At 36.9% G+C, this 24,626-nt stretch overlaps 1 protein-coding gene across 1 annotated transcript in view; it reads left to right on the forward strand.

Annotated features, from left to right (window-relative positions):
* ADTRP (androgen dependent TFPI regulating protein) overlaps positions 1-24,626 on the forward strand; it is a 136,436-nt gene that overhangs the window by 10,363 nt on the left and 101,447 nt on the right. The window lies entirely within an intron of this gene.

Here is a 24,626-nt window from a genome sequence, read left to right on the forward strand (position 1 = left end):
TTTGACCCACCTGCTTAACCATCAGTAGTTTTGATATGAAGATTTCTAACTTTTTTCAACTCACGACTCTGTAAAGTATGATTGTTATTCCCAACTTACAAATAAGTTTTAGCATGATAAACTAATCTACCTCAGGTTACTGCCTGATTTCTCCACTGTGCTATACCTGTAGTGACTTGAAATATACCTGAAGGCCATAATTAAGATTACTCTTGGTGCAAAGTATAAAACACTTTGACTTTAGATTTAGAAATCTGTATAGTTGTCTTGAAATGTTGGTGTTCATTACAGTAATAACTAATAAATTGATAAGTTCATATTTGCAATTTCTATCTACCATAAAAAAATAAATACTTGAATAGTTACATTCCCATGCATTCCCTCCCTGACTACACCTTAAATAAATCACTTTGTTTTTTTTTTGTGGGGCCATAAAGATGAGAAGAAAGTAGAAGTTGTGAAAATAGGATTTCCTAGAAGAAGCAATAGTAGAATTTGGGTTCATTCTCTAATCAAATCTTCTTTGTTGGTGGGGGGCCAAAATAGGGTGAAATACATATTATATATATCAAGAATTCACAGTTGATTTTTAAAAAATGAATTAGAATAATAAACTGATAGAAGCTAGACCATGTGCTCTCAACATGTGACAAATCATCAAGAATTTTTGAGTCATGATGTTTTTAAACCAGGGAGTTCCCTAAGGTCATGTTGCAAATCAGTGGTAAAGTAAATAATAAATATTTTTTAAATACTTGATATATTTTTTTAAATATTTGATAATTCCTTTCCCATCATATCAACTGAAGACATATTTCCTTGCCTCTTTTCTCCATAGGCAGTCAGGAAAGTTGCTATAACTAACAAGAAAAGCACCAAATTCCTTTTAACATACTGAGCATTTTAAGTCATAAATAAAATGAGCTAGAGTTTCCCACTCCAACTTGTGGTCAGCTCCCTGACTAGACACACACAGAAGGAAGAGATGGTGTATACTCAAGGCAAAAGGATCACAATTCCAAAGGCCACTGGTAGCTGCTATGTCATATTATGGATAGCATTCTCTATTAGATGGAATAAAATGTAATGTTGTGATACACAACCAAGACACTCTATACCAGGGTTTCTCAGCCTCAGCACTATTGAAATTTGGGGCTGGATAATTCTTTGCTGTGGGAGGCTGTCCTGGGCATTGTAGGATGTTTTGCAATACCCTTGGCCTTTACCCACTAGATACCAGTTTGAGAACCACAAATGTGTCAGACATTGCCAAATGCCCCCCTAGTTGAGGACTACTAATCTACATAGATTCAATAGAAAAAGATATTTTAGTAAATAACTCTGGAATATATAACAAGTTTTTTAAAACACATTCTGCTTTCACACTGGAGTCTCTGAAGATGATGTGTTAAAACATAAACATTTTAGGCTCTGGAAAGAGGCAAAGCATCTCTATATAAATACAGTGAACACTTGGGACCATCAGATAGGAATACTGATATACACAAAAGAAAATTCTGTGTGTGGCATGAGAAATAATTTTGGAGTGGATTATTAATCTCAGTTTTGTGTTACTAATAGCACAAACAGAGCAAATAATCGCTGTTCATGCCTTTATACTATATAACATCTAAACATGATAGAAAAATATATTCTTACTTTGAAAATAGAACAGCTATTTGTAAAGATGATTCAGTCAGCAGGATGCTCTAGTTGGCGCTCCCTAAATTCTATTTTTGCTGAGAGGAGCGGTTGCCTTAAAAAAGAGACACTGAACCTTAGAACATGTTAAACCACTTTGCTGCACATTTTTATTTGAATAAATCTGCTTAATGGTTATAACTTATCCCCTGAAAGGTAATCTTGTGCCAAATATTTGGAAGGTGAATTACTCAATGCAGCTAGGAAGTTGAAGTAGAACAATTTCCAGAAAAGCGTTTTGAATTTTTTGACTGTTGCCTAATAGTGACATTTCTTACTTCTGTTTACTGTATTGACAATGGAATGTGGCCTAAGTTGCCTATAAAAAGGAATTTTCTGTTACTTTAAAATTAACCCAATCTACTTTCCCTAGGTTGGGGGTGGGCTGAGAATGGGGTGTGAGTGGAGGAAAAGGCACAGTCAAGAAAAATAATAAAATGTAAAAAGTTTCTTGTAAAAGAAAGAGAATCTTTAAGTGAAAATGGTGTATTTGTAAGCTCAGTGTTATTCTACACTAAACTTTGTTATGAGTATTAGATCCTTAGACATATATAAATAAATGGGTGTATATATATACACATACACCCTCACGTAATATATAAACATTGTGTGTATATACACAAACAAATACTATATATACACATATACTGTATGTGTGTATATACACACACACACACAAATGTATATATATGTACATCTTTGGTCTCTTTAACATCTAGTTTCAAAAAACCACCATTACAGAGCCCCATGGAAGATAAATATTGTATAATTTGTGGAGTGGTGGGATTGTGAATAAAATTGTTTTATTCATTATTTAGTGTTCCATAATGCCATCTGCTAAATCAGCCAGTCAATCAATTCATCAATCAGCCAGTCTGCCTCAAAGGGCCTGGAGGTCTGCAGTAAGATAAGGCTTCTGAGCTTCCTGAAGGAAAGCATGTCCAAAGTTTTAGCTGAAAAAAAGAACTCAAACTCACCAACCTAGGAATCATGATTAAAAGTCTCTTCTTTGGGCAGCATTCCTGAATATTCACAGATTCTTATTTAGAGGAGAAATAAACAAGGAATATGTATATTCCCCAAGAGAGTAGAGAAACACAAAAAGCACCTCTCTAATAGTAGACAAAGATGATGAGAAGCAAAATAAGGAAGAAAGCCTGCACAAAATGAAAGAAGGGTGTGCCTGACAGAAGCAGTGCAAGGCTTTGATAAAATCCAAAGAATACATTTCCGGGGGTTGGCCTGGCCTAACCCGTTAGAAGTAGATAGGGCATCCTTTCCTTTCTGGCTCAGAAAATAGAAACATCCAAAAGAAAACTTGAAATGAAGAAACAGCAAAGGTTATGTTGCTTCTTTCATAATGGATATAGTAGCTTCAAATAAGGCCTCGTGAAGAATATTCAGAAAGGGTCTTAAAAATTTATAAATAACGTTTCCTTGAGATACTATTGCATCGAGGAATGCAAACAAGGAAAATAATGTGTTAGACATTGGTCTTTCAAACTAGAGCATTTTGAGAACCTTTCAAGCTGCCATCTGCAAGCCATAGAAGAGAGAGCAAGGAGGTATGAGGTTGGGTGGAAAGGGGCTTCATGTTCATCTTTTAACCCTGCTCCTTCTTTGCCTCTACCCCCACTCTGCACTGCTGCAGGGAAATAGAAGGAACTTGATTCTGCAAATCCCAACTAAGATGCATGTGTTCTGCATGCCTCTAAAATTCTGAGTGTGAAATACTATAAATACATGAAGGAACAAATGTAAAATGTTTTTTTAAACCAAAATGTGCTGTGCAAAGTGGAGTTACTGATATCAGGAATAATAACACACCTAAAAACCTCATAATCAAAAATTTAAATCTGACTCTATTGTTAGTGGGAAATATTTCTAAAAGATACCCAAAAATACAGCATAACATTTTCTGTGCATCCATGTCTTTGATAATTGCTTTCATTCATGCAGTCATTTAGATATTCAATCATGTACTCAATTATCCATGTCTGTAAATAACTTTTAAAAATCTTTAGGTCAACAGAATTCTTTCTGGTTCTTCATATTTTCCACCACTTCTACCCCATCTCAACCCATCACTTTCTCTATAGTATTAGGTTAATAGTAGATTTCATCTTGAACCTGGAAAAAAAACCTAGAAATGCTCAGTTCCCATTTTGCAAAAATTTATGAAAAAACAAATGATTATTTCAGGAGAAGCAGAGTATAATCTATAGTTTTTGCTATTATAAACTGTCCCAAAACAGTGGATTAAAGCAACAATCATTATTAGCTAATTATTCTGACACAGCAGTTCTCCTGCTCTTGCGTGGGCTCACTCATTCACTTTTTGTCAGTGGGCAGATGGTCTAGGGCGTGCTTAGTCTAGAATGGTTTTACTCACATGGGCTGCGGTAAGAAGGATCACTGGATCTAGTGTCTCTAACAAACTAGCTTAGGATCATGGCAGTTCCAGGATTCCCAGGGATAGCAATAGAGAAGCCCTGATATGCAAGTACTTTTCAAGCCTCTACTTCAGTCAAAGGAAGTCCTATAGTCAAGCTCAGATTCAAGGGGCTGAGAAATAAACTCTTTATGGGAGATGCTACCAAGTCATATTGCAGAAGAGTGCGCATAAAGGATTAGGAGAAGTGTAGGACCATTGTTTATAATTTACCATATATGGTACTGGTATATTTTTTAAGTGGAGGCTATAAGACACATTAGAAGTTTATTCAGGCCAATCTCCCAACAAAAGATCAAATCAGCAACATATCATAAGTGGTTTTCCAGTCATTGCCATGATCACTATAAATCCTTTGCTTATAATGAAATGGGATTACATCCATATAATTTCCATCTATTGGCCTCGGCTTTACCTGTGAGACAAGACATACAGACCAAACAAGATCTCACTTCCATGTGACAGAGCTTGTGATTTGTAAGATGACTGCCCTGGTCGTTGGGCCATCCCTTCTACAGGCTATTCATCCAAGATCTTTCCACTATTTTTCATATCAAATATTGTTGCAACACCTAAAATATTCTACTCTCCTCCACTTCTGCTCCAACTTGAAAGTCTGATGCAAACCTGAGGCAAAAGCAATATTCCAGGTGTGATCAACCAGTATGCAGAAAAGGGGACTATCTTTTCCTTTATTCTATATTCTCTACTTCCTTTAAGGAAGCCTTAGATCACAATGTTAACTCAAATTGTATGGGCATCCACAAGTTCTCCCAACCTATACACAGATGCTGTTGTGGAAGAAGATACAGATTCTTATATTCTTGTTAAATTTCAATTTACAATATTAATCCCATTTTTCCTTATTGCTGAGTCTTCTCAGGATCCATATACTGGCTTGAAAAGTATTTCGATGACACAGATGTCATCCATGAATTCAGTCAATGTGCTTTCTGGATTTTCATTCAAGTGTTAGATAAACTGTTGAATAAGACAGGGCTGAGGACTAAACTTTAGAGACCCCACTAAAAACCTACTTAAATTTCCAACAAAACGGCATCAAGACAATTGGTCTAATGACACCATCATATTGCTTTATGTGTCTACGTCCATTCAGGGTGGCGCAGAGGAGACTGTCAAATTCATTACTAAAATCTAGTTACATGGTTGTCTATTTCATTCTTCTCATTCACCAGACTATTTAAACTGCCCCACAGGAAGTGAAATTAGTGTGATCTATGGTGAACTATACCTTCAGAAGATAGCCCTAATTATAATTATTTTTGAGACTGACATTAATCTAGCCAGTCTATAGCAAAAACCATGGTACTTATCTCCTCTGCTTTGGAATTCTTCTGTACATAGCAGAGATCTGATGACTAGTTTCAAGAAGTGATATAATCAAATCTGTAGGTTAAATAGATCTTTCTAGAAGGAGGTTAGAGGATGGTATAAGTGTGCAAGTCACGAGATTCCTTCAGTAAACTAAAAGACATATAATGAAGAGCTGAATTAAGACTATTTTCTTCATTGTGGAGAAAAAAATGAGATACATCTAACATTGGAACACATTTACAAGAGGAAAGATCTTGGCAATTGATTGAATAGGATGGGAATGAAAAAGATTCTATCTAGGATAACTGTCCTTAGTTTCTGGCTTAATTAATTAGATAAATGGTTCAACATTTATTGAGGAAGGAAATAAGTTATTAATTCTATATTATTATGTCCAGGGTTATACATATTTTATTAAATTTGAATTATTTTGAGAATTTCCTAGATAATCACAATCATTTTCCATGTCTCTTTCTTTTCTCTTACTACTTGATATCTATTGTGATTGCATAATCAGGTGAAAATATTCTCGAATATCCTAAAACTCTTAAAATATTTTCCCCCTTTAATATCTCATATGGTTGATATATCTTAATATTTTTCTTAGACATTTTAAAATCAGTCTTTCACTTGACTATGTTCTGCCTTCCTCACCCTAGTTATCAAGAATTCACTTTCTCTTAATGTTTCCATCAGATTCAGTTTACCAGTGAATTTCTCTAAATCTGAAAATCATCTACATTAACCCCTCCCTTACCTTATAGGACATGAAATGATCAATAGCCAGTCTAGAATTTCTCAGATGCCCTGTGTTTTTGCTGAGTGAGATTTAGAACTGGTGTCTTGATGCTGAAGTCCATCATCAGTCCCTTTTATTTCTTGCTTTTGTCAATTTTATGATTTATCTCAAAAATACATTATCCATTCCCTATATCTGGCCAAAAAGTCTGTTGTTGGATACAATCCTACCACTTTTGTATTTGAGGGAGACACTGGATGAGACTTGTAGAATTCCAGGCCTAGAAAGGTTTGGAGAGCCCACCTAATGTTCCCTTTAGAGATAAGAAAGCATAAGCCCAGGGAGGTTGTGATTTGTAAGATCACATAATGGGTTAGTTAGGGACAGAGCCAGGGCTAGAACATACGTCTCCTGATGTTTAGTCAAAGTTTATGTTGTTTTTCCCTTGGCAGGAAGTCAGACACTAGGATTCAAGTAAAGAATTCAGGCTATTCCACTTCCAGCACTGCAGGAGCCCAATGACACACTAAGAATATAACGTGGAAGTGTATAATTGTATGATGCTATGAAGATGTCCTTATATAGTAATAGGTAGACCCTTGCATACTGATGTAGCTTTAGCTACATCCTTCAGTCTAAAGCACACAAAGCTCTCGGCATTTTACTCCAACAGCTTTCTTACTCCTTAGGGGTTGCATTGACCACTGGAGAGACCTCTGTGAATATCCATGGCAGCGGCAAGAGCTGTGTCTACTCACTGAATTATTAATCATGTTTCCTTTTGCACTGCTTTTATCTAGTTCAGTAGTAAATCTAAAAGAAAATGGCATTCAACCAAGTCCAAGTAGTTATTCTTGCTCATCTCTCAATTTAAACCAGCCCTTTGTGGTCTGATCTATTTCAAGTGAATTCCAGAAAATTTCTTTTAAAACTGCTCCCTTGAAGCAGGACACCAACTATATCTAGCAAAAAGGAAAAAAAAAAGTAACAAAACAAAATTTAAAAAATAGCTCCAAAAGAGAGAAAGGTATGTTGCTCTGAGAGTGATCACACAGAGCCTGTGCCATTGAGCCTTGAGCAGATGGGGGTGACTCATAAAATGACCCATGTGCCATGCTCTGGCCTGTCACTGGTTGCACTATGGGTCTTACAAAATGAGCTATCGCTCCTCATTAGACTGCAAGGGTGGCTTCTAGCAACTGTTCCTGAAGAGAAAGAACCCTATCTAAAAGATATAGCCTACCTGCCTGAAGGAGGTGTTGTAACTGCCTCTGGGGGGAGGGCTATGTGTTGGCTATGCCATTGGAATCTTGTTCCCTGGAGGGACAAGAAATAATGTGAGGATATACATCAGAGTGTGGTGCCAGACAGATTGACCTCTGTTGAAGCTCCTTCCCTCTGGGACATTGTAATATTCTTGTGAGACCGGGAGATACCACAAATATAATGGCATTTCCATATGCTCTCTGCAGACAGATGGCAGCCACTGAGTTTCCATCCTTTTAATTTCATTTCTTTAGGAGAACAGAAAGAAACAAACTTGGTTTACTAATATGAAGAATTATTCAAGTTTGGGGAGGGAGGGAAGAACGGGGCACCTCCACTTCATTCCCCCAATCCTTACCCCAGCTGTTAACCTAGGGTGTTCACGCTATAAGTGATTTTGTATTAGAGCCAGTAATCTGAAAATGAGAGTGAATGTTGGAATGTAGAATCCTCAGATCTTATTTCCTGCTCTGCTGTTGGCTCATTGCTTCATCAAAGATTCTTTCACAGAGAGTCACAGACATGGTGTGAGAAGCCAGAAGTCACCTGGTACATTGATAAAGGGTTGCAATACAATTTTGTTTCCTTTTAAAATGAATACATCATTTTTTTAATATTGGAGAGGAGAGATAAATGTTTATATTACTCATTCTTCTACCTTATAATAGGGTTTTAATTCATTCAGAAGATACAATGTGATAACACCATACACATTGGTAATTTATTTCTTCAAGCTCGATTTAATCTCTAGAGAGCTATGGACAACCATAGGCTGACCACATAATGTGAACTCATGAAAGCACTGTATTCTTTCATTCTTCCTCAATAGAACTGGTTCTGCCTGTCAAGTTCAAGGACAATGCACCCAGAGATCACATAACTGTAAAATGAAAATTGATTTAAAGTATCCACAGAAATATAAGGTAGAAAGATAATTTTACATCTCATTGTCATTTCAGGTTTTAGTCCTTCTCATCATGGAGTCTGACCAGACCTCCTTTGTTCACCTTGCATTTAACTTCTCAAAAAAAAAAAGTGAGATTGTATTATCTCAGGGTCAAATACTTCTGTTGGCTAGTTGATGCCAACCACCTACCTACAGAGTAACTGATATCCCAAACCTAGTGGCATTGGCCAGGATACCAGTTCTCATCCTATTCCAATCAGCTATGACCAGAGTAAACACAATAACTGATTTTACTTCCCAAACCAAGCATCCTGTGCAAATCAGAACTACTGAGACAAGACAAAGGATTTAGGCCTACTTTTTCTTAGAAAGGTATTGTGCCATTACAAGTGCATAAGACTTTATGAACTCTTTCATAGTGCATCTATTATCCATGCTCCCTATGTGATCACCTCAATCCACTCAAGTTCAGACTATTTAAAATCACTCAAGCCTGGACTCCAGAGTAATTTCTATTATTGTTAAGTCTGTTCTTGCTACACATTTTGAAAAGAAGGCCATCAAAAGACTGACCTGTTAGAGCATCCCTCTAAAGTTCATCAGAGAAAATTTCAGATTGCCTTGTGATTCCCCAGATGAAAGGGATGACAGAAGTGCAAATTATTGGCATTAAATGGAAAGAAAAACATTGGAAGCTCAAGTGCAGTTTGGGGGGAAATTAAAACTAAGAACAAAGGAAAGGAAATTTAATTCAGATCTGTTCCTTGAAAGGTTAGATTCTGATTTTGATCTTGAAAAAAACTTTTTGAGGAAAATCTGTTTAAAACTCTATCCATTTTCCAAACTTTTATAGTGTTTTTCATCTATTGCAAGATTTGGGGGGAAAGCAGGAGTGAGTGATAGAGTGATCAATTTTTAATATTTAAAAATAACAGCTTGTTTATAGAAAATAATAGCAGTTGTACAGCCCATCATAAATATCTAGGTCAGTGCAAAGAGTAAAAAATAAAATCTGAAGAAGTATAATAAAACAGCAACAATAAATTTATCATTATTATTTTAATATTACTCAAAATATGAATATGTAGGCATTCAAAGAAGTGATATTGTCATAATTAAATTCTTTCAAGAATTAGTGTGTGGCTTTCTCTCTTTTCTTCTTCATTTCAGTCTCTCTGGGGAATTCCAGGAGGTACGAAATCGGCCTGACTGACAGTTATACATAAGGCAGCAACAGTTTAGACTGCAAGATGAGTTTGCAAGATTGTTATAGTCAATGCCCTCATTAATAAAAAATGAGACCATTTTCCAAAAATATTTGCCTAGAATATATACAATATTTTTTAAAATTCAGTATTAGTCTTGACAAATGGAAGAAAAACATAATTTTCCTCTGTGGTCAGAGCACAGGGTTGTGAGGCTGGAGACCAGCTCCTCTGCTTCAGTTTTCTCAATAGTTATGCAGATAATATCTTCTGCTCTGAGTCTCTCAAAGGTGCAGAGAAATTAAAGAAGGTAAAATATGTGATGATTCTCTGGAAAGTTTATTTGATATACGGTTAAGAAGAATGCACAGATATGATGCTTTTGTGTCTATATTCAGTACTGACTATAATCAGTACTGAAATATCCATTCTCGGTGGTGAATTGGCTACAAAGAATGCCAGCCTTAGGCAAAGTGGGAAGTAATGAGGTATTATTTCAGAAAGCACTTCCTGCAGGTTTCCTAATGAGAACCATTTTTTTGACTCTCCCCCACCAAACACAAGTATAGCAGTGTTCCCCACTCATCTCCCACCCTGACTCTCTTGTCTGTTTTCCTTTAAAGCTTTCTTATCTCTTGACTCTTCAGTCCAGCATGAGATGCTGTGATAATGGTTTCAGATGTCTTCACCCAATTTTTTTGTTGTTGTTTATTTTTGCATTTTAACATGGAATAAGAATGATTCTAATGACAGAAATCTTGGGTTCTTGTTAATTCATTCATTACTATGTTCTTCAAGCTTTCGATCACTGGTTCAACAAATATTTATTGAGTGTTGAATTGAGTGTTGAGTGTGCTAAAACTGGAAATGCAACTGTGAACAAGAGGATCATGGCCTAGCCTCTCCTGAAGCTGACTTGGAAATAGACATCTGTGGACAAAAAAAGAGGCTCTGTACTAAATCTATCCAAGAGTAACCTTACAAGGTGATCTGATCATAAATTCCTAACTGGGCAGGTCATGGTGGGTAGTCACACCCCAGGCCTATAACTTCTCTAGTAAAACGTTATTTTTACCTTAAGCGAGCCTTGTCCACTGTTTTTGGGCATCTAGGTTAACACAGCTTTGAAATATCTTATTTTCAGACCCCTCAGAAGTATAACCATCCTCAAAGGAGCACATAATCTTAACTATCCTGTAATCCAATCATAGATATTTCTCTGCCTTGTATTCTCTCACATCCACATAATCTTCCTTACATTCTCTCCTTAATTCCAAATGTATAAAAGAAACTTCAAACTGCCATTCTGGGGAGCATATGAGAACTTACTTCTAAGCATGTTGTCAGTTTGGCTCAAATAAACTCTTATAAAATTCTTTACAGGTTTGGATGTTTCTTATGTTTACACATGGAGGGCTTTGTGTCCATGTAATGAGGGCTTTGATGAGGCAGGCTGTGATGCTGTGGAAAACTTCTAGGTCTTGTGGCAGGCTGCTTGGGAGACACTGGGAGAAGCATGTGGGTTTTGATGCCTACCGTTTAGGAAAGTGATATCTTCACCTACAAATAGGGCCAGTTCTGTTTAGAAGAAACTTACTGCAAAGGCAGAAAAGGCATTGGGAGTCAAATGCCCTAAGTTGAGCCTCAGTTCTGCTTAATTGTGTTTCTCTGGAGAATTCATTCAACTTTTCTGAGCCTCAGCTTCCTTCTAGGCCAAAAAATGAGGGCAGAATAGGTGACTTTTGTGATAATTATCAGTTTTAAACTTTTATATCAGTGTTTTTCTAATACCTAAATTAGCCCTTTTAAATATAAGGTCCAAATGCAGTTCTCCTTGGATGTTTCCAAAGGTTGAATTTTATTGCCTACCTATTTTTTTGTGAAACTAGTTCTTGGCCACTGATCATTGCTGCACCTATAACTTTCTTGTAAATTCGATATAATAATCTTGCTTAAATGAATGATAACCATGTGTTCTCTATTGTCATCCTACAGGCGCTGAAAAATAGGCAGATAACCAACCTGGGATGTTCAACAAAGCCCAGCTCTCTCTGTTAAGACATCTTATTATATCAGGATCAGAATGCCTAGGTCCGCTGCACATGGTAAATTTAATGAACCTAGCCAAGGGAGATAATGGAAAACATTAGAGTTAATAATAGCTCTAAAACAGATAAGCATATTTTATCATGCAAAATTTCTTTGTTATCCAGTTTTAAAAAACATGATCCTAAGAGAAGCAAATCAAATTGACAACTTCTCTTAGGCACAAAATTATAAAAAATGAAAGGCACTTTAGACATCATTTGATCCAACACTTAGACTTCACAGATGATGAAACTGAGGTTCAGATAGGATGAAATGTTTTGGTCAAAAACCCACAGCTGATTGGAAGCAAGGCAAAACCAAAATCCAGATTTTCTGATTCCCACGCTTTAGAGCTCTCTCTCCTTTGCCTGGCTACCTATCCAAGTCTTTAAGTTGTACATATCCCAGAGTGACCCGGTCTCTCTTAGATTTTGTTCTGGCTCCTCTAAAGAGGAAAGAGAATTTCCTTACTCATCCTTAAATTTACTACCATGTCTTCAGATCACTCAGCACTCACTCTGTGCGTGCCTCCCTTGCTGGAGGGGTTCTGTTCCTGGCATCGGGAAATCCTATTTCCTTTACTGTTTGTTTTCTTCATGGCCTGACAGTGTTCTTGCTTTCAACCAAATGCATCCAGGTTCATCAGGAAGCAAGATTGCTGAAGAACCAGTTAGGGGAGTTGTTTCCCTCATCACAGTATTCTGTGTTTTTGTGTCCCTCTTGATGAGATTTGAATGTCATCTCTGTGGAAGAAACGTTAGAGCCATCAGTGTAGCCACGAAGGTCAGAGACAGTCCTCTGTGCCAAATCTGTAATGCCTTTGGTTGAACTGGGGCCTGGGCCAAACCCTTTTAATGTTTCCCTGCTCTTAAGAGGGCGTGCTGCAGGACAGGAGTGGAAGGTGACCAGTCTAGTAGCCAGAGCTCCAGCACTAGTTTTCTCCTCTTAGTTAGACTAAACAGTCCAACCACAATAGAAAAATAAATGCTGCTGCCATCTTCTCTTTCATTTTAGAGGGACATAGATTTTAATTAAAACGATTTCTGGAAATTTCATCCTCATTTTCTCAGAGAGAGAGAAAATGTGGCCACATTTTGCATTCTCTTAAGAAGTTGAAGCAGTAAATATTTGGTACATACATTATACAGAAAAAAGTCAATAAACAGAAACAAGAACAAGATAAATGGATGATCATATTGATCTCAAACCCATAATCTCTACACACACACACATAATTTCAGGAGTTTTTAACCAATCAATATGCAGATATTTATTAAATATCTGTATAGAAAACACTGCACTAGTAGTTTTTTCTTATATTTGAATTCCAAAATTAAAGTGAATTTACAAATAGAAAAATGTGGTAGTATCTAAGTGAGAAGAGAACAAAAGCAGTAATATATTCTATACATGTTCTGACACAATGTTTTCAAAGGCCAGGTCACCCACCTGTTGGTTATTTTAAGAAGGGGAATTCCGGCAGCAGCTGGGATGCTGCCATAAATAACTTGCACACCAATGTTCTAACATTGAGCCCTTCTTATCATGTCTTTCTAAGGGATCCTGATTTTGAAGGTGTCACAGGCGACCATTCTCTCCAGAGCCATACAGAATGACACCGGCTGCTTTGTGGTAACCATCATTTCCTTCTCATTAGCCCTTTCCACTCTCAAGCTGGCTATTGGCTTTAGAGGACTTTCCACATTGGAGGGTCAATAAAACAGCAACTACACAAGAATAATCACTGTTACCATTTGAGGCCATTTATATCAACTCCATTAAATAATTAAAATCATCCACATTTCAAAATCTTCCAATAGCTCCTTATTAAGATTAATTTTAACCTCAAAAATCACCATCTTGGTGTTTGAAGCTCCGCCAAAGCTCCTAGCCTCCCTGTGATCGTGATCCTTACCAACTGCAGCTGTATTGGCTTTTTCCTGACTTTATCTGACTTTTTACTTGATCCCCTGGATGTTACCCCAGACCAATGGATTTCCTATTACCAAGAAGAGCTTAGCATCCACCTTTTCCTCAAAAGTCCTCATGATGCAAACTGAAAGAAGTTTAACTTGGAATGTGCATTATATACGTCAAGATTGCATATGTGTACATTTGTTTTCTGTGTTATGGCCATTTGTAGGTAGGCTCACCTGCTCAGTGCCAAAGAAAATTCAAGTAATTCAAAACTAGGATATAAATGCATTTACCCTCAAGGTTGGCATTAAAACAACAAAAACAAACATTCATATCCAAATGAGAGTTTGAGCTGCAGTCTTAATGGGTCTTTCAAAAGTCAGTCAAAAAAGGTTCTTCTACAAGGTGGCCTAAAATACTTTTATTTATGTTATCACTTCATTGGTGTTGACAAGTTTTTGTTATTAGAACCCTTTTTCTCAAAAAAAAAAAAAAAAGTGTGATTGTACAATTTGGTTGGCTTTAATCGGCACTGTTACTCCCAATATGAGTATTTGCTGTGGTAAAGGACAAAACCATGGACAGAAATGTCTTTACATATGAATTAAAGCACTTTTTTACCCCTCTGTCAATAAGATTTAATCACTATGTATCAAATCTTCAACAAGAATTATATCATCTTTAAATTATTCCAGTACAGGGCCTTATCCTTAGAAGGTATCCCATAAATGTATGTGGAAACAGTCACAGATAATTTAATTCACAAGAAATCTAAGTGATTACCAACATAGCAGACCTGAGTGGTGACCGTTACCTGTTATTTGATTTCCCAATAGGAAATACAAATTCCACCTCATCTTTGTTTTCTGCTTCCATAGATTTCAAAAAGATCTCAATGGCTTTGGAGTTCAGGGTCAGCATTTTCTTAAATTGCTTTTCTTTTATGTTGAATAGACATTTAAAATTAAAAAAAAAAAATACTAAGCACATTCAAACAATTATTCTTCTTGACTTTATATAAGAAAAGAGTTATCTTCATGAAAGTGTTTTTTTTCCTACTAACAGGGTAATAATAGTCTGGTTAACCAAGGTTAAGTTAAACAGATTAACTGTGCCATTGACTTTTCACATAAAAGAAACATGTATACTTCTGAACTGGTGTCCTACATCTTTTTTTTCTAGGAGTAAACAACTAATTCCAAAATTAGTTTTAAGTAGTATTTAGGATGATAAGTATTCTTTTCAGGCAAAATTTTTGATGTCATTTAAAAAAAATTAGTTTAAATTAAGTGTATCTACTCCTTGAGTGGAAAATGAACATCCATGAGTCAATAGAATGAGCAGCGTAGTTTAATTTGAGAGTTTATGAGGCAATCAACTAAGAATCCCATGAAAATTTATGTCATTTAACCATAAACACCCTGCCCTTCATTCTTGTCCTTCCAAATGTCTCTTCCAGACACAGAAATGTATGTCAATGGGCTTCTACATCCACTTGAAGAAGAGGATGGCTCCCAAGGAGTGTTTGGTTTTGAGCAATCGAGGGAAGTAGGATGTGAATAGCATCACCAATTTAGCTGCACCCATTTAACAGTTCCGAGTAGCTGCTATGAGAGCAGTGCAGAATGGCCAAAAACAGAGGAGACACTAGGGACTCTACCATTCCCGCTGTAACCTGTTGCCACATGCAGAATCCTGGGTAGGCAGGGACCACCAAGGCACTTTCCCCTTTGTGTCAGCCATACCTGATTTCATGGAGTAGCAGTCCTTGTCCTTGTGTTTACCTGATGACAGAGATTCAGTGGGACCAGGGCAAGGGTCACTTATCACAAAACAATTGAAAACTCAGTTTACTGAAATATCCAGATCACTAACTCACAGTCCCCCTGCACTAGTTCTACTGAACTACACAAAAACAGTGTCTTTCTTGTCTGAGACTGCATTCTTAGCACTCAGTATAATATCTGCTGCAGAACAGGCATTCAATAAACAGATTTCAACTGCATGAATTGCATGAGCTATTGGGGTAGGGGTAAAGAAACTATAGTATCTTCTTCCCACAACTGCTAAAGTTCACAGCTGTCAGGCCCTTAAACTCCAAGGTCAGTCCTGGAAGGGCAGCTGGTAGAGGCTGCAGTATTTCCCAAGGCTTATGCTTAATCTTTTGCCATTTCCTCTAAGCCCGTTGCTAAATGGAGGTCCTTCTGATATTTTTTTTGTGGATATCAGTGCAGTTAGAATTGCCCAGTGTTTCCTGCAGGGTACCTTAGCTTGGATTGATGTCCGTGCCTAATGTGAAAACATGGTTAAATGCCGGCTCATATTTACCTTTCATCTTAACATTACTCAAGACCCTCTAGAGAGTTTACTATTCTGTGACTTTGCTAAAGTTAGCTGATTTTCTTTCCTGTCTCTTCCCTGCATTAGCGGTAAAAAGGAGATATTTGCTCATTCGTGCCACTCAAGCCAAAATAAATTACTCATTTTGATTGTGTATGTAAAGTTATGTTATTTGTACAAATCATGAAAAAAGGTCAAAATGTGTCTTTAATATTATATAAAAGTATATATGTGAAATTTATATGAGAAATAGTATAGAACATCTATCTAGTGGTCAAATCAGAGAATAGAAATCAGAGAACTATTCAGGATGTCTGCACCTACAAAAATGGCTGGTTATCTTTGGCAAGTCAGTTAGCCTCTCTATAACCCAGGTTTGTTGCAAAGGTGACTAATCATTTAATCATTCTTCTGGTTAGTATATTAAAAATACCCTCTGCCCACCTGAGAGCTTGCTCAGAAGAGATGCCATTGTTTTGGGTTCCAACCCATAGGGCTCTATGAAGACAAGGATACTCTATTCTGTTCATTAGTGAGAACAAACACACTGCCTTGCACAATGCCTGGCCCATAACAGATGCTCAAGAAATATTTGCTAAGTCAATTAATGAATGCTTGAAATGCTCAATATGCCTGACAAATTTTCCTTTATTTTAGATAGAATTCAGAATTTGTTCTACTCAAACAAGTTTGTTATGGATTCTATGAAAAAAAAAAAAAAAAAGATGTCAGTCCAATAGTTTTTTTCTCACTCTGAATAAGAAAAAAAGTTGGAGTAGTATAAACAGGAAATACTATTAAACAAAATTTAATTATTTAAAATTGAATTCGATCAAATTGTTTCCCACTGAAAATCTGAGAATGCTCCTTACTTGGCAGTCATTTTTAACATTTCAGAAGAAATGACTGGATTGACAGAAAGAATTTTAGGAAAATGTATGTGGAAATTAAATAATTGAACACCATCATAGCAAATTGACTTAAAAAACCTAAGTGCCTATTCTTTGCTGCACTGTGCTAATTTACTATTCTAATTGACTACAGCGTAGCATTCAGCAAATATCAAATAGCTGCATGTGTCACAGGCTTCATTTTCTCCCTATACTGACCTTGTATTAACCCTTCACCTCTCACTCTATAGCTAATTAAATCCAGCGACAGTCTGGTGAGTCATTCTTCACTGAAATACTTAGTGAGGGTCTTAAATTCCTTCATACTTGTCCCAACCACTGTGCCTATCTTCCCATCGTACATCTGCTTCAGTGCCACAATATTTTGTCAAAAACTACAGTACTGCCATGGTAACATCATAAACCCATCCCTCGCCCAACTCTTCAAGGAGTTTATAAAAATCCAGCTGTAAAAATTGGCCATAGGCTGTATGAGCTGGTTGTTTTATGTGTGGTAGTTAACCTTTCTTCCCTTTCTTTCTTCACTGCTCTCACTCCAAAACCAGTCATTTAAAAATATTTACAAAGTAATTTAACATTTATTTAGCCATCAAAGAGGAAATTGGAGTTGAGCTCAAGTTGACTTTTCTTACTACTCTGCTGCTTTCTAAGGTCAAAATTGTCACTTTTTTTTTTTTTCTTTTTGCTATCTGGGTGAGTTCAGTTGAAATCAGGAGTTCATTTTTCATCCTCCTCTCATTTCCTCTTGCTTGGAAGTCTTCAATTCCTTGAGTTCTTTTCGAATTTAGTGAGAGCCCCACGTATACAAAAAATAGACAGGCACTCACAGGAAAGGGGGCAGACATGGGAGGAACAAATCATTTCAGCACGGTTTATCTCCCTTCTACTGGAACCCACTTAATTCCACTTAAAATGGAGTGAAGTTGTTTATTTTTCCTTCAAAGATAAGTTACATAAAGTATTTGTTTCTCCATTATTTCTAATGGTTAAAGATTTTTTTCTTTTCACTGGTTTGGATGCTTGTGCTGAAATCCCATTTATCCTTATCCTAAAGATTTAGATAAGGTGGGGTGAGGTTACAACACTCATAGTAGATAGTATTGACACAGGAAACTCTGTGTCATCTAAAAAAGGGGTATTTTTAAGATTAAAAAAAAAATTAAACTTGTTAGCCAAAAAGGGAGAAACGAAACATTCAAGAAAGAGCCAACCAATATCTACTATAACGATTTTGAGTTAGAGTCTTTGACAGCGTAAATATATGAGTATGGATATGTTAATTATATGACATTTTATAAGTTAGATGTCCTTGAGCAAAATTCAGTTGGAGGTTTTGATACAATTATCACTTACGCTAATTTACCTCAGGACAAACATAAAATGTGTGTTATTAAATAGTTCATGGTGAAAGGAACTTGGATGGTAGGAATTGTATATCTAAGCAGACAGTGGAGTTAGGCTGCCTCTGCACAAATATGCACAGGGCCTGTTCCGAGGTTGTCAAATAAAGCTGTGTGTGTCCAAGATGCACATGGAGTTATTTTGAGTATGATGAGCAGGTTGGCCCAGGCACAATCAAGGCACTGGTGAGGCCAGGAACTTTTCTTTGGGACCTTTTCATCTTTCATGCTCTCTCTCTCACACGCTCTCTCTCTCGCTCCCTCTCTAGCACAATGCTTAATACCTGGTACAAATGCTCAATGTATGTGTTCTTTGTGAATTATTTCATTTTACCCTTTTCATTTTTAATTAGTAATAGTTCGTAATGTATTATCTCAGTAATTGTAAAATTACATCTAAAATCTAGAGAGTTGTAATATCTTGAAACTGTTCACCATAGCCCAGTAAATGAATAACTCAGCTCCAACTAAAAAAGAAATCCCCCTCTTCCACACTGGCAGTGTGTGGTGTGTAGCACCAGTGTCCTTAATCATAAATGACAGAGTCACAGAATTCTTGCACTGTAGATGGTTATCAGTTAACTTTTAAAAATTATTTTCATGCACTCTGCAGCTTGGAATTCCCCATTCCCCCACCAGCTTGATGTCAAGAGGAGCTACACATGTGGGTCAGTTCTGTAAAGGGCCAGATTACCCTGGAAATTCCCTTCTATGGGTGTGATGGTACAGTGGAATGAGAGGTGATTTTATAGGGTAAATGAATTTCAATGCAACAATCATTCTGAACAGTAAGTAAAATAGCACTAACAGTGATTTTTTCAATGTCTATTATATTCCATGGAGGGGCAAATACATCAAGAGGTCAAGTCAACGGTTCTGATCTACAGATAAAAAAAGAGTTTTCTGTGTGTTAGTGGGATGAGGCTATGTGGATGGATGAGCTCATATAGAATGAGAGTTCAGTATAAAGTGAGAAGTGAAGGAATTAAGGTCAAAGTCTTAAGGAACTTCAACATATAAGTTTTAGAGAGTGAAAATGGGACTCCAAGAAGTAGTCAGAGGAATAAGGGATGTTTCGTTTCTCCGTTTGTACCTTAATTACGTCTTTAAATGCTCTATGTCCAAATAATTACAGTCACATTCTGAAGTAGTGGGGGGTTATAACTTCAACATATGAATTTTGGGGGAGGACACAATTCAGTTCATGACACTATCTTCTGTTCCTCCCAAATCTGTGTTTTTCTCATATACAAAGTACATTCATCCCATCTCAACATCTCTCAAAATTTTAATTCTTAACTTCTTCCAGTACCAACTCTAAGTTCAAAGTCTCATCTAAATATCTAAATCAGGTCTGGTTGAGACTCGAGGTATGATTCATCCTGAAGCAAAATTTCTCTTCAGTTGTGAAACTATCACAAGTTATCTGTTTTCAAAATACAGTGATGGGACAGGTGTAAATTCCAAAACCTACCAAGAATTCCATTAGATTTTAGGGTTCAAGAACAATCTTCTTTGGCTCCATTTCCTGCCCTCTAGGCCCAATAGGGGGGGTGACCCTATCTCTGGCTCCACAGGAGGGGTGACTCTTTCACATGTGGCCTTGGGCATCAGTAGCCTGTTCTGCTGAAACCAAGGAGGTGGGCCTCATCTTCTAGAACTGAGAAGGAGACAGCCTAACACTCATCTCTGCTTCCAGGGTCCTCTGGACCTGTAGTGGCAGTGACAGCTCTGACTATTTCTGAATCACCTTCAGGTCATTCTTCCCCTCTCTTGAAGGATAATACACATTTGCAGCTGGATAGCTCTATTAGTCTGTCCTATAGAATCCCAGAAGTTCAATAGCCTTCCTTTATTTTCACCTGTCCCTGTCCCTTTTAGTCCAAGCTGGAAAAGTTTCTATTGAATGGTTGATTGGACCCATGAGTCACATCCAAAAGCCTTTTTAACAAATGGATGTCCAGCCTAACCCTTAGTGCTCTCTACAGAACACACTTCTTCATTTTTCGCCACATCGTTGAGAATTTTCTAAATCTTCACATTCTGGTTCCTTTTTGCTTAATAGTTTCTTCTTCAATTTATCTCTCCTCTCACCTTTTACTATAAACAGTCAGGAGAATCCATGCCAAACCTTCGACACTTTGCTTTGAAAGTTCCTTAGCTAAATATCCAAGTTTATCATATACAAGTTCTACTTTCCACAAAATACTGGACTACACATGGCCAAGTTCCATGCCAGTTTATAATAAGGGCTGCTTTTCCTCCAGTGTTCAGTAACATGTTCCTCGTTTCCATCTAAGACCTCACCAGAAGTACCTCTAACAGCCTTGTTTCTATGAACAATCTCTTCAAGGTAATCTAGGTTTTGTCTAACATGCATCTCAAAACTCTTCCAGCCTCTCCCGCTTCCAAAGCCACTTTCGATTTTAGGTATTTGTTATCGCAGCGCCCCACTTCTATGTACCAAAATCCATAATAGTTTTCTATGGCTGTCATGACAAAATATCATAGACTGGGTGACTTCAAAAACAGAAATTTATTTTCTCACAATTCTGGAAGTCAGAAGTCCAAGATCAAAGTGTCAGCAGAGTTGGTTTCTTTTGAGGTCTTGCTCCTTGACTTGTAGATGGCCGTCTTTTCTCTGCGGCCTCACATGGTCTTCCCTCTGTACCTGTCTGTGCCGTAATCTCTTCTTATAAAGACATCAGTCACATTGGATTAGGGCTCACACTCCTGGCCTCATTTTAACTTAATTCCCTATTTAAGAAAACTATCTCCAAAGACAACTGCTTTCTGAGGTACTGGGGGTTATGAATTTTGGAGGTACACAATTCAGCTCATAACACCTCACTTAAGTTTTTAACACGATCATTGAGCTGCTGTGATAAGAACAGATTTCAGGGCTGTAGGGATGCAAGAGTATAAGAAGGAAGAGCAATTAGGAGGCTTTTGCAACAATTAGGTGGTTCAGTCCAAGGTGACAGTATGGTTGAGTTGGTAATAAGAGCTTGCACTTGAGAAATATTTTAAAAGTTGAATTGCAAGAAATTGCTTTGGAGTTGAGAACAGGCTACAAAAGAGAATTTCAAAAATAACTCCAGGGCTTTTAGGTTTAGTAGCTGAAAGGATGGAGTTGCCATCCTTTCATTTAAGAGATGAGTCAATTATGGAATAAGCAGACTGGGGTGGGGTGATTAAGAATTCTGTTTAGGACATATTAAGTGTGAGATGCCTATTAGATATCTAAATAGAGATGTCAGGTAGGCATTTGAACATAAGTCTGGAATTTGGAGTAGAGTTGTGGACTGGCAATATAAATTTTAGAGTCATTATTATATAGATGGTATTTTAAAAAAGAGGCTGCATGAAACTGCTGAGGGGAGGGTATATAGAGAAAAAAAATATTCAAGGGTTGAGCTCTGGAACACTGCAATGATAAGAGGTCAAATGCATGAGCAAGGACAAGCAAAAGAGACTAAGAATGAATGGCCAGGGAGAAAAGAATAGTGTGGTTTTTGGAAGCCAGGTGACAACATTATTTCTAGAGCAGAGAGATTAATCATCTATGCTTGCCAAATGTTATAGACAGTTCAGTAAGATGAGGGCTGAGATCTGAACATTAAGTTTAGCAACATGGAAGTAACCAGTGACCCTGAATATGTGTTTACTGAATGTGAATCAGTTCTTAAAAACCTAATCAATTCTGAGGCACTGAAAAGTTGAGTTTGTGGATAAAACTGCAGAGCAAACAATACCAAGAAAATATATCCTTCATGCCTAAGTGTCTAGCTGCCCTCTCTAGATAACCTGCTGCCTCTTGGCTGATCAAACCACAAATACCTACCTCTTCCTGTCTCAATGATAAGATTAGAAATGCAGTCAGCACAAGTTGGTCTTTGAGTTTCTGTTAACCTCAAGTTTTTGTTTCTGTTGTAATTAAATGCTACCACAGCTCCTGGAGCATATTAGGCAACCAATCAATAAATATCAAATGAATAGATTAAAAAATGAATGTTGTTGGGTAAGTTGGTATCAGCCAATAAATGACTAGTTTCCTTCCCCTACTGTGTTAATCTGAACCTTTCAAGAAGGAGACACCAAAATGAGATTAGCTATGTAAGAGATCTATTAGGGAACATATCTTTGGGGAAAAGATGGCAAGGGGAGGAAGAAGAGGTTGAAAGAGCCATTAGACCTTGGAGAATATAGGCTGTGGTGCAGTTAAGAAAGTATTGGCGAAGCTGAAGGGAGTCTTTGAGCCAAGGAAGCCAATCAGAGGAGTCTCTGTCTCCCAGGAAAAGGCTTGCCTTATAATCCTACCACATTCCGTCACTGGCTGTGGGTAGCCCACAGGAAGCATAGAGTTGGCACCAATATGATGGTGTTTCTCAGAATGCAATAGCTGAAGCTATTCAATTATACTACCTGCAGCCAAGATTTGAGAGGCATTTTTCACAGCCACCTCATCTCTCATGTCTATTTGTAGCTGTCTATTCAGTATTTCATATAAATGAGTGACTGTAAATAAAAGTGCCAAAGGAAATCTGAAAAAGAGTCAGAGTCTCTGGTCAGCTACCTGAATATCCGTAATACTACTTAGTTCAATATGTCAACCAATGGCAACAAACCATAATCCAGGCAACTCAGAAATAATCTTTTGTCATAAGTGTCTAACACATTATCACTATCTCATATTTCATATTTTTTAATAGACAAGATAAATGAAAAAGACAAAGAACACTCTCTCTGTTAGTTACTAGCCTTGAATCAACCTAGTCCCCAGCTTATTTCCTCTGCTTCCATTCTAGCCCTCTTCCCTCAAAGTTCCTGTTACTCAAAGTTCCTAAGGTTACTCTTTAGGTCGCTGATTAGTATCTATTCTGGAAAGCCAAACAAAGCCACTTGCTCTCAACCTATTTTTCAAAGTAGCCCTTCCATCTATGAATATACATTTGTGTTTCTATAAAAATGTGATTCAACTGCATGTACTAAGAACATATTTTTGCAAGATGAGTATTGGTGAGCCGAAAGGTACTAATTTTTTAATGAAGGAAAGTATGAAGGACAACATACTTTCTGGCTCACTCTTCTCAACATTGTGTGCTAAGATTTCTGTAATATAATGTGTTCATGTTCTAAAAAAGTAAACTGAGTCACAGAATAAAGAATAATTATATTTTTATGCTACTTTGTGAGTTGATACCAATGTCAGAAATCTTACATTGTTTTCTAATCCTGCACAACACTCAATCATTACCTTGAGATTGCACTACTTCTACAGACTGAGCATCAGTACCTGAGAATCATGTATTGTGTGTTCATGAAAGAGTAAATAACTACTTTTGAACCTGAATATCAATTCTTCAGTGGTCTGTCATATTAGACATACGATTTCACGTGAATAAAGCAATGTTTTTTTCAGGATCACAGAGGGAAAAAAAACAACAGCTACAGAACATACTTTTCTGTCTCCTAGCATAATGGTTACTTAAATGAGAACTTCTGTTTTCGATTTACCAATAACCATATTTCCATGTTTTCCCTTGCTCTTGTCATTCTCCCCAGTAATATCTACGCATTTAGGAGGATTTAAAGTAGGGAGGAAAAAGGATCACGAATGAAAGGAAATCTGAGTTGTTTTTTTTTCCTCCGAGAGTGAAGGAAGCCAGGAATTAATAACTATACAGTAATAGATTTTGTAATTAACCTTTTTCTTCTAAGGACTGAAAGCTCAACTTCTCTCCATGTAGCACTGATACTAACATCTTCTGTCTCTCAAGACAAAACAAAATTCTACAGAACCTCATTTACCTTACATAAAGCATTCATTTACTGAAAGCTTTAATTATTCCATGCTAAGAAGTTGAGCACTTTAGAGGAGTTAAAACAATTGTCTCAGATATCCAAAAGACCAATCCTATTTTTGGAGCCTCAAGGTTACAGACTCAGACTCCTAGGAAGGTCCCTAAGATATGTCATCTACTATTTTGTTCAATACAGAAATAGTCAAAACTCAGCCTGAAGACAGCAACACACCTTTATGTGCAGTGCACTGTAACCAGGAGAAAATAGCTACTCTAAATTGTGGTGATTAGATGTAACACTGTGTTCTTCAAAAAACTTGATATATCTAATAGGATATATCTAAGTGAAAACATCTCTCTATTTTATTTCATATAAATTATTATTTTTTAGGTACGGTCTTAGTCGGTAATGCTAGAGAATTCTGGTTAGGTTTGTCCACTCTTATTAGGTTTGGCCACACTTACTGGAATCCGATGGGCAGTTAAAACCTAGACTACCTGTATAGATGAAAATTCATATAATTGGTCTAGTTTACAAAGACATCAGAAAGGGAAATAACA

Source organism: Pteropus alecto, unplaced genomic scaffold (genome assembly GCF_000325575.1).
Source record: "Pteropus alecto unplaced genomic scaffold, ASM32557v1 scaffold121, whole genome shotgun sequence".
Taxonomy (NCBI): Eukaryota; Metazoa; Chordata; class Mammalia; order Chiroptera; family Pteropodidae; genus Pteropus; species Pteropus alecto.